This window comes from Delphinus delphis, chromosome 6 (genome assembly GCF_949987515.2).
Source record: "Delphinus delphis chromosome 6, mDelDel1.2, whole genome shotgun sequence".
NCBI lineage: Eukaryota > Metazoa > Chordata > Mammalia > Artiodactyla > Delphinidae > Delphinus > Delphinus delphis.
This window is the reverse complement of record NC_082688.1, coordinates 19,428,576-19,438,906: the sequence shown is the minus strand read 5'-3', so window position 1 is coordinate 19,438,906 and position 10,331 is coordinate 19,428,576.

Here is a 10,331-nt window from a genome sequence, read left to right as displayed (position 1 = left end):
TTCTGGGTTTATGCTATTGATTCATGGCTGTACCTCTTTAGCAGATACAGATCCTGACCATTTCCCTTGGTCAGGATCTGTCTTGATTCACGTACTATCTTCAGGAACCATGTCCCTTGCATTGTCCTGTTGAAAGGTAAGAAGCAACATCAAGCCAGCTCCAATGAAATGTTGTATATTTTCTGGAACATGAGGGAACTTGGTCCCTGGAGCAGGTTGGTTCAATGGAAATATTATGTGAACTACATACATAATTTTATTGAGAACTTTTCTAGTAGCCATATTAAAAGAAGTTAAAAGAAACAGGTGAGGACTTCCCTCGTGGCGCAGTGCTTAAGAATCTGACTGCCAATGCAGGGGACACGGGTTCGAGCCCTGATCCGGGAAGATCTCACATGCCGCGGAGCAACTAAGCCTGTGCGCCACAACTACTGAGCCTGCGCTCTAGAGCCCTCGAGCCACAACTACTGGGCCCGTGAGCCACAACTACTGAAGCCCACGTGCCTAGAGCCCGAGCTCCGCAACAAGAGAAGCCACCGCAATGAGAAGCCCGTGCACCGCAACAAAGAGTAGCCCCCGCTCACCGCAACTAGAGAAAGCCCACACACAGCAAAGAAGACCCAACGTGGCCAAAAATCAATAAATAAAATAAATAAATTTATTAAAAAAAACAAAAACAGGTGAGATAAATTTTAATAATATATTTTATTTAACCCAATACACCCAGATTACGTGTTATCTTAACATGTAGTCAATAGAAAAATGATTTTTGAGATATTTTACATTCTCTATTTCATAATAAATTTTCAAAATCATGTGTGTATTTTAGTGATAGCACATCTCAATTCAGAATGGCCCCAAGTTCTCAGTAGCCACATGTGGCTACTGACTACTGTATTAGGCTAGAATATATAAGGGGTGGGGTCAGAGCACTAAAGAAGTTTCCTTGGTGAGGGGCATAGTTGCATGGATGGTTCCTTCCAGAAAACAGTATGTTAACTGCCTCCCTTATGCTCTAAAACTTTCTCTGACTCTGGCAACCATTGTACTGTAATTTCTGCTCCCTTCATCTTAGTAGGTCTTTTAACCTCACCAAGTGGCCTGCCCCAAACTCCAGTATTCAAAGGCATCTTCTCACACAAGAAGACTGAGAACCACTGGATATAATATTGGACAAACTACAAGTCCATTAATTACTTTTTGCGATAAACTCCCCATCTGTAGAATGGTGATAGGTAGGAACACCAAGAAGATAAAATGAGGCTGCTGATGTGATGGTATAATTTAATTTTTATTATGGGTGGTTAAAGATATATTCCTCGGCTATATTGCTGTGCGTATGTCCATGTATAATTTTATATTTCACCCTACCTTTGAAGCAGGTATTTGAACTTAAAGCAAGCAAAAACAAACCTAAACAAACAGATAAACAAACAAAACCCCACATGAACTATATGTATTTATCGAACCTCTAACAAACCAAATCCAATTTTTTAAAAAAGTTTAACTGCAAATTGAACCACTCTACCCAAAACAACAACAGCGATAAAACAAACAAGACCCAGTGAGTCACTTCTAAGTAGTCTGATACATTTTTGATCTTTCCTGATTGCTGCCCAACCTCAGTCACAGAGCCAAGTCCAGGTTTGCTACGCCTATCACAGGGCTGCTCTAAGGCATGAGACACCAATACCTGTGGCTCTGGGAGAGGTACTACGGCACCAGCCTAATAATCATTATTTTCTTATGATATGCTGCAGATGCAGTAAGGCTTGTCTGTTCACTTTATAGAATGTGCAGAAAAGGAACCATTTCAGAGGAACTTCCAAGCTGCCAGGACAGGGAAGTCTGTTCCCAAACAGTTATCACAACACATCTGGGTACTCTGATTGAGTACTTGCTTAAAGGAAATTGCACTGAGAATCCATTCAGTAGCCTGTTCCACTCTCTCTTGCTCAGAATCAGATTATTTTCCTTCCATCTGAATGATAGGTTATGATCATGTACCTGAGAAAAGACTTGAAGCTACTGCATGTGGGTGTCATACAATATTTCACTCAATACAGTTTAATGAAGAGCAATCAGAAGAGCTATGTTTAATCTTCTTTGCTTGAACAACCAATGGGCTGTCCAAGTGCTAAGCTGTAAAGAACTGGTCTACTGCCCTCCAATGGAAAATCCATGGGCTTTGAAGTGGGGCATACCTGGTACATATCCTAGTTTTCCTCCTTATATGGTATCTTAGTTTTTCCGTCAGTAAACTGGAGATAATGCTGGCTATCCAACAAGAGAGAAAATGAGGTCATAGAAGTAACTTCTTGGCACACAGAGGTGCTCAGTAAATACTTTCCCTTTCCAATTGCCAAGCCAGAATTCTCCAGCCAAACTGATCTTTCAAGTAATTGCTGGATGTCTTTCAACTAGAACAGCAGATGATGAATTTATGGATCCTATATAAATTATGACCAACTTTATTACAGCAGCCCGAGAAAGGCTTCCCACAGGCTGGTAGCCAATGATCAAACCGTTGCCAAACTAGAGGACTTTTCTGCTCTGGTTCCTGAATGAGTGGCGAGATACTATCAGCTCCTTCGACTGTAATGACAGTGTATTCTTAGCGGCAGAGTGATCCATCAGAAAATAATGAGGAATTAATGGGAGCTGTATGTGAAGATGTGTGTGTGTTACTATTTAATTCCTTGGAATAAAAATGCGAGTAGAATAGTTGGTTAGCAGAGCTTACGCATTTAAAAGACCTTTAGGACATATTGTCAAAATGAGCTCAGGAATATTCCACCAGCCGTGGAGGAAAGTCCTCCTTTCCTCACAACCTCATTAAAACCAAATCTTGCCATTTTTCACGTTTACTAATATGAAACATGAAATGGTATAATGTTTCATGTGTAAGGCTTTATTGGGCTTTTTTTCCCATATGTTTATCGGCCATTTGTGTTTATTTTGTGTTCATGTTTTTAGCCTCATGTTCTTTGGAGATTAAGTGTTCCCTTATTGGTTCATAAAAGATTTTTGTAATATAGATATATTAACTCTTTATCATATATATAACAACTGTTTTTTTCCCCAGTGTGTTATTTGACTTTTAAGATTTATTATTCTGTTTTTCAAAATTGTCTACAAAGTAATGAGCAACCATTTATCCATCCAATAAACGTTTGCTCTGCCAAGGCATTGGCATTAGAAGAGGAAAAAAGCTCAAACCTCTGCCCTCTAAGAGATCATAATCTAGAGGGGAACAGAATTTTTTTTTTTTTTCCGGTACGTGGGCCTCTCACTGTTGTGGCCTCTCCCGTTGCGGAGCACAGGCTCCAGACGGGCAGGCTCAGCGGCCATGGCTCACGGGCCCAGCCGCTCCGCGGCATGTGGGATCTTCCCGGACTGGGGCACGAACCTGCGTCCTCTGCATCGGCAGGCGGACTCTCAACCACTGCGCCACCAGGGAAGCCCAGACATTTTTTTAAAAGTGCCATCAACCCAGTGTAATAGGTGCTACGGCCAAGGGAAGCACTAGGGTCCACAGGAGCAGGGTAAGGACATTCTAACCCAGTTGGAAGAGGAGGAGGAAAATGAGGGAAGGCTTCATGGAGGTGGTGACATTAGAGCCTGGTCTCAATCAGACACAGTATGGAGGCCATTCCAGGAAGAGGAAAGAGCACAGGCAAAGGTCCCAAGGCATTGAAGAGGCTTCATCTTTTCCGAGACTCCAGACAATTCAGAGGGACTAAAGCACGCGATATAATGGAATGAGGGGAGACTCCTCATTCGAGGAGAGAGATTTGACAGCAACGAAGGCGGACAAGTACGTGAGGACCAGGTCCTGAAGGACTTCAGGATGAGGAGCTTGAATGTCATCCTGAGGAGCACGGGTTGCCAAGTGAAGGGCTCTGGGCTGGGAAGGGGCCAGGTCAGAGGTAGGCCTAGATGTTAAGGCGTAGACTAGCAGCAAAAATCCAGTTGGCTGGGGAAACAAACCAAGCCAAAAGGAAGCTTGGTTTCTAACGGGGCGGGCAACTCTTCAGTTTTCTCTGGGATAAGCTGATATTGGACCCCTTTACATGCATAAGCCTTTCCTGGAAAGATTAGCTGCTATTACTCATAACCTGGAATCAGAATAAGAGGCACAGGAGGAAGGCTCATAAGCCAGGGAAGTTGCAGCCCTGGTTCCTGGGATTGCCCACGACAAGGAGGCAGGAAGGGGGGTGACAAGAGGTTGAGATCTGTTGGCTTCCATTCACCAGGCTCTTTCCAAGCACCCTCTGTATACAAAGCCACAGAGAGGAATAAGTTATGGTCCCTGCGTATAGCACAGGGATAAGAAAAGCATGGAGGATAAGATCAAAGTTGGCCTAAGCTTCCCACCATATAATAAAGACCACACAATTAAAGTCTAAGAATTAGGAAAAGCACCAAGGGACTTTTAGAGGCTGGCCCTAAATGTCTGGGTCCCGTTTCATTGTAAGAGGGATGGAAGAGAGAATTAAACATTTCAGGCAAAGGATATGACTTTTCAGCTTGAAAGAAGTATTCAGAAGTAAGCCTGGAAAAGAAAGTGGAGCCAATCTGGCAGTGGGAAGTCACCGACGACTTTGATTAGGGAGCATTAGAGAGATGGTTTAGGGGGATGACTTTGGAAGCATACATGGATAGACTGGGAACCAAGAGACTAGTTAAGAGGCCATTGCAACCTTCAGGTGGCTCTGAGGGGTGGTGGTGGGGATGGAAAGGATGGAGAGATTGCAGGGCACTGTAAATGTTGAGGGACCTGAGGGATTCAGGTATGGGTTACGGTGATGCTCTCTTACAGAGTCAGCTTAAGGAATTAGACAGTTGCTCCTGGAATCCAAGGTCAGCTCGTTGAGTCTTCATACCCTGGTGCATCTGAACTAGCAGAGCCCTTAGAGGTCATTGTGATCAATTGCATATGGCTGCAAATTCTCTGACATTCCTTTTATTGAGAGGTGGGAACTCTGTGAACTCTGTGACTGCTTGACCAGTAACAGCAGGTGGCAGAAGCTGCACTGTGCAAGTTCCCCGACTCAGACCTTGAGACACTGACAGCTTCCACTTCTCATCTGTTGGAGTACTTACTGTTAGAACACAGCTGCCATACTGTGGGGAAGCGTAAGCAGCCCTATGCAAAAGCCTGCATGAAGACGTACCATCTTCTTTCTTTAAAAAAAAAAAAGTCTATATGAGATGATGGACGTTAACTAAATTTGTTGTTGCAATCATTTCACGATATCTATAAGTCAGTCATTATGCTTTACGCCTTAAACTTATACAGTGCTGTTTGTCAATTATATTTCAATAAAACTGGGGAAAAAATGTATCAAGCCTCTGGCCGGCAGCCCCAGATGAATTCCCAGCTGACAGTCAGCACCAACTTGTCCACCACGTGAGTGAACAGTCTTGAAAGCGGATCCTCCAACCTCAGCTGAATTTCCCCAGCTGAAGCTGCCTGGAGCAGAGATAAGCCATACCTGAAGAGTCTCGCAAATTGCGGATTCACGGGCAAAATAACTGATTCCCGTTCTTTTAAGTTGCTATATTTCCGAGTGGCCTGTCACATAGCAATAGTTAAAGGGAACAATCATCTACTAGAGGAGTGGTAAACTCTGGCTAGACAGCCACATTTGGGCCATTGCCTGTTTTTGTAAATAAAACGTTATTGAAACACAGCAATGCCCATGTGTTCACATATTATCTGTCTGCTTTCATGCTGCAGAGGTGGAGTTGAATGATTGTGACAGAGACCCTATGGCTCACGAAGCCTAGAATATTTACTGTCTGGCCCTCCACAGAGAAAGTTTGCCAACCCCTCATCTAGTATATTAGAAAGAGGCCCAAGGGGAAGAAGCAATATCCAAAGCTGACATACAAATTAGGGACAGAATCAAGACAAAAACTCAGGATTTTCTAATCTGACTCCTGTGCTAGTTACATCATTCCACTCAGATTTATTAAGCACCTACTATATAGTAAGCTTCGAGCTGCTAGTGTCAAGGTGATAGGGGTCACAGCTGCTCCTCCAAAGCATATAACCAGCAGGTAAAGAAATATCTCTCTAGGAAAAGCGATGGTAGAAGTGAGCACAGCACAGGCAAAGCAAACACTTTTCATACCTGCTGTGGTGATCAGAAAGAGCTCCTGAGTGCCTTCTCAGCGCCTGGCCCCCCTTCTTTCAACAGCAGCACCCTAATTTTCCCTTAAGACGCCATTGCCATCCTGTCAGTTCATGTGGTTTGAGTGGGGCTGACCTCGCCTTTTGGCTCCAGGCCTGGCCACTGTGCTTTGCTTTGCTCTGGGAATTCAGATGACACACCTGGAAATGAGATTCCACCCTCAGACTTTGGCTGGATCATCTAGACAAAGAGGAATCCTTTCTCTGGAGCGGCTAAGCTGGTGGCCTGGAGCCACTGGGGATCATCTCTGCCACCACAACGGGAGGGCCTAGCCAACACTTAAGCTCCCGCAGAGGAAAGCAGAACCAGAAGCTGGAGAAAGGTTCCTTATGACATTGAATCAGATATAGCTCAGGGCTCTTTCACGTGTGGTCATAAATTTCCTTTTTTCTGAAACCACATAGAGTCTGTCATTGTGACGAAACAATTCCAGGCCCTATCGTTTTTTTCCCTAGGCAGCCACCACCCGGCACTCATCTGAACCCCTCCCTTCCCCACCCCATCTCAGCCGCTGGCTCTCTGCATCCCCATCTTCCGTCTAGGAATGCAAATTTCAGAAACCAATGGTGCCAAGGGCACGTCTGAGAGGAGCGGGGCCACGTTTTCTCATGAATTCCTCATGAATTCCTGCACGCTGAGTCATTCCGAGGTTATTCAGAAACCCACTCAGTGTTTTTCTCCACTGGTAATAAGTACAGTGTTCTTGGTATTGTGTCTGTCACCACCTCCATGACAGTGATAGTTCCACTCAGGATCTTCGTAGACTTGTGGCTCTGGAAATGATGCTTCTCAGAGGAGACTGGCAGCACAGCGCAACAGACGTGTGTGAGCAGGATGTGCTCCAAGCGGCTGGCTGCCGGAGATTCACTGCCCGCGGAGGACCCACTGAGATGTGGACCCCATTGTTTTCAGAGATTCTTGGATTCAGAAGGCTTTTTCTTTCCCTTTGAAGTGAAGACTGACTTCTGCAATTGGCATCTCCAATGTGGGCAGCAGGGCAGCTGGGAAGGAAGTGGTTAGCGGCACTGTGGGTTGGCTCAGATCCTGGATCTCCAACACCTGCTGCTTCAGGATTTCCTGGAGAGCTTTCTGAAAGTCCCCGTTCCAGTTCCCATTCCCCGCAAGATTCTGAGTCAGTAGGTATGGGAGCAATCCTCATATATACCAAGATCTCCGATTCTAAAGGGCAGCCATGCTGGAGAATCATAGTATGAGATGTCCAGAGGCCAGGGTCCCTCTGTTTCCTCTTTGGGGGCCTCTTCTCCCAGCCTTTAAGACCCCCCACTGGAACCCTCCTGGAGTAACCTTTGTGCAGTCAGATGATGTAGTGCAACCCTGTAACTTCTAACCGAGAACCAGAGAGGCCAAATGAGTTTCCCAAGATCACACAGCAAGTCCAGGCATTAACCAGGGTGCATACCAGGGAAGCTGAACAGAGAAAGCTCTCCTGGGCCTGGTCTCACACTGAATTATGGCTGGGGTGCTATCCTCCTATTAGCACACTCAGCCTCACAAAGCAGACTCAGCAGGCTTCTCTCCAACCTGATAAGTGAGAAGAAGCTGCTCACTGAGGCAGAGGAGAAGGACTTCTCTCAATTCCCCACTCCCAAGCGCAAGCTCTGGGCTCTGCAGAGGCTGCTTAGACTTTAACAGGTATCTCACCAGCATCTATAAGTAAACTTCCCTTCCCTCTTCCAGGCTGGGGTGACTCTGTATGGTGGATACCCCCTCTACCTCCACCCCTTCTCCGTTCCTCAGCCCCTCCCCCCAGTGTTCCCTATACCCACACAGCCACTCACGTAGAATCGGCTCTTTCCAGGGCAGTGTGTCAGCAAGAGTGAGTGATGGAGCCTGCAGACAGTTGTTTGGGGGAGGATGCTAGTGAGTCAGCGTGAGAGATGCTTTCCAGGCTGTGCTGGGAGGCAGAGTAAGGGCAGCTCTGCACTGGCTTCCTAAAAAGAGAAGGGATGGAGAAGGCTGCCGTCCAGGGATAAGTCCCAGGAACTGGGTGCCCTGGCTGCTCTGATCAGTTAGGTTATAATTCACCGTAGGATGCTGGCTCCTGGTTTGCCCTCTGGTAATTGAAGAGTGTCATTTCAGGCCATTCGAGGTGGGACTTCTAGGTCTCTTGGGGGTTGCAGAAACTTTCAGGATGCGACATAAACCAAGGACACTCCATACCCAAGATTCATATACACGTTTACGCTCTCCGTACAGTTTCAGGAGTTCATGGAACCCCCTGACACTCAGTCATGGGCTCCCGGCAACGAATTCCTAATGTATGTGTTCTATTGTTCATTAAGTCTATGAAACGCGTTTCTTCCAAATTCTCCCCCTTCCTGCTTCACTTCATAAAACCAAACCTTTTCTTCTTTTCTGTTGTCATTTATTCATAAAACATTTATTGAGTGCTCTCCAGCTCCTTGGGGGACTTTCAGCATTCCTGAGAGGGGGAAGAGAGGAGGGCTGCCTCCTGCGAGGTCTGCAAGAAGGGCCCGGGTATTGGAGGTGCAGACGCACTGAGAAACTGACTGCCAAGGGAAATGGATGGTCAACGTGGGCCGCTTCAGAGCCCAAAAGCCATTCTCCACCCTCCACCCCCTCCCCAGGATGTGGTAAGGGCAGAGATACCCTCTCCCAGCCCCAGGAAAAATTACCATTTGTCTAAGGCAGCCCTGGCAATCCCATCCCTCTTTGTGAGTGTTCCTGGCCCCAGCAAAGTGACTTAAGGGGACATCTGCTTGGGGGCCTCAATATCCACAGAAAAGACAGAGCTTCAGAAGGAGAAGATGTTATTGCTCAGGCCCTTTCTTTCTTCTTTGGGAGGTTGGTATGAGGATTTATGCCTAATGGCTATGACCATCTTGTGACCCTGAGATGACAAGAGTGAAAATGAAAAAAACTAACAGCTTAGGAAGGAGGAACGAAAATGTGAGAAGAGACTGGTTCTCTTGAAAGATCTCATTGGACCTCTGACTGGATTTCACTGGATCCTCGGACTCCTAGTCTCCTTATGAAGTGAGATAGTAAGTGTCTGCTTTATGTAAGCCACTGCTGGATGAGCTTGTGGCTTGTAGCCCAAAACATTCGTAAGTGATGCAAGTGAGCATTCCTGGCTCTCCAGCAGGGGTATGAACCTGGTCAAACACCAGGGCTCAGAGAAGGAAGTGATCTACTCTAGTTGGAGGTGAAGGAGGGGATTAAGGAAGACTTGAAGTGGTAGCCTTGGGTTGGGTCAAAAAAGATGGCTTCTTCTTTCTGTTTTATTGGATTAGATTGAAATGACCAGTGGCAGATGAAGAGGTGTATAAGTGAGGTCCTGAAGTGTCCAGAGTGCAGTAGCCTCTGTCCCCATGGAGATGGGATGAGCCAACCTCTCAGCACATAGATATGTTCATCAACTGGGAAGCTCCCCAAACCCCACTGTTTAGGGTTTTAACGGAAGTTTTATTATGTAGGCTTGATTGATAAATCATTTTCCATTGGTGATTGAACTCAACTGGCAGCCCCTCTCACCTCCCCAGAGATGAAGTGAGGCTGAAAATTCTGATCCTATCATCACAGGGTTGGTTCCTCTGGGGACAGGTCTCCATTCTAAGCTATCTAAGGGCTCAGCAAGGGTCACCTTATTAGCATAAACTCAGGTATGGTTGAAAGGGCTCATTACAAATAACAAAAGACACTCCTATCACTTAGAAAATTCCAAGCGTTTTAGAATCCTTTTAGAATCTAGGATCACCAGAAACCGGGGACAAAAACCAAATATGTATTTCTTATTACACCACAGGCTTTTTCACCAAATATTTATTAAGGCGTCTCAACTTTGGGAGAATAAATAGGGTGAGCAGGACCCTTCTGAGAATAAAGGGGGCACATTCACCAAGGCTGTACTGGGTACATTGGGATGTGTGGTCATCTTAATACAGAAATAGCTTTAATTTTCCAGTAGATGGTTCAATTGGCACATATCTTTTCTCCCCCCCCCCACCCCTCCCCTCTTTTCTATTGAGTAATGGTCCCATTATATCATTTTGGTGAGAACCTTTCATTTTACCTTCACTTTGGTCAAAGCTCTGCCTGGCACCCTGGAGTCTGAAGGTGTAGGGATGTTGCATCCCTTGAGCCCTCAGA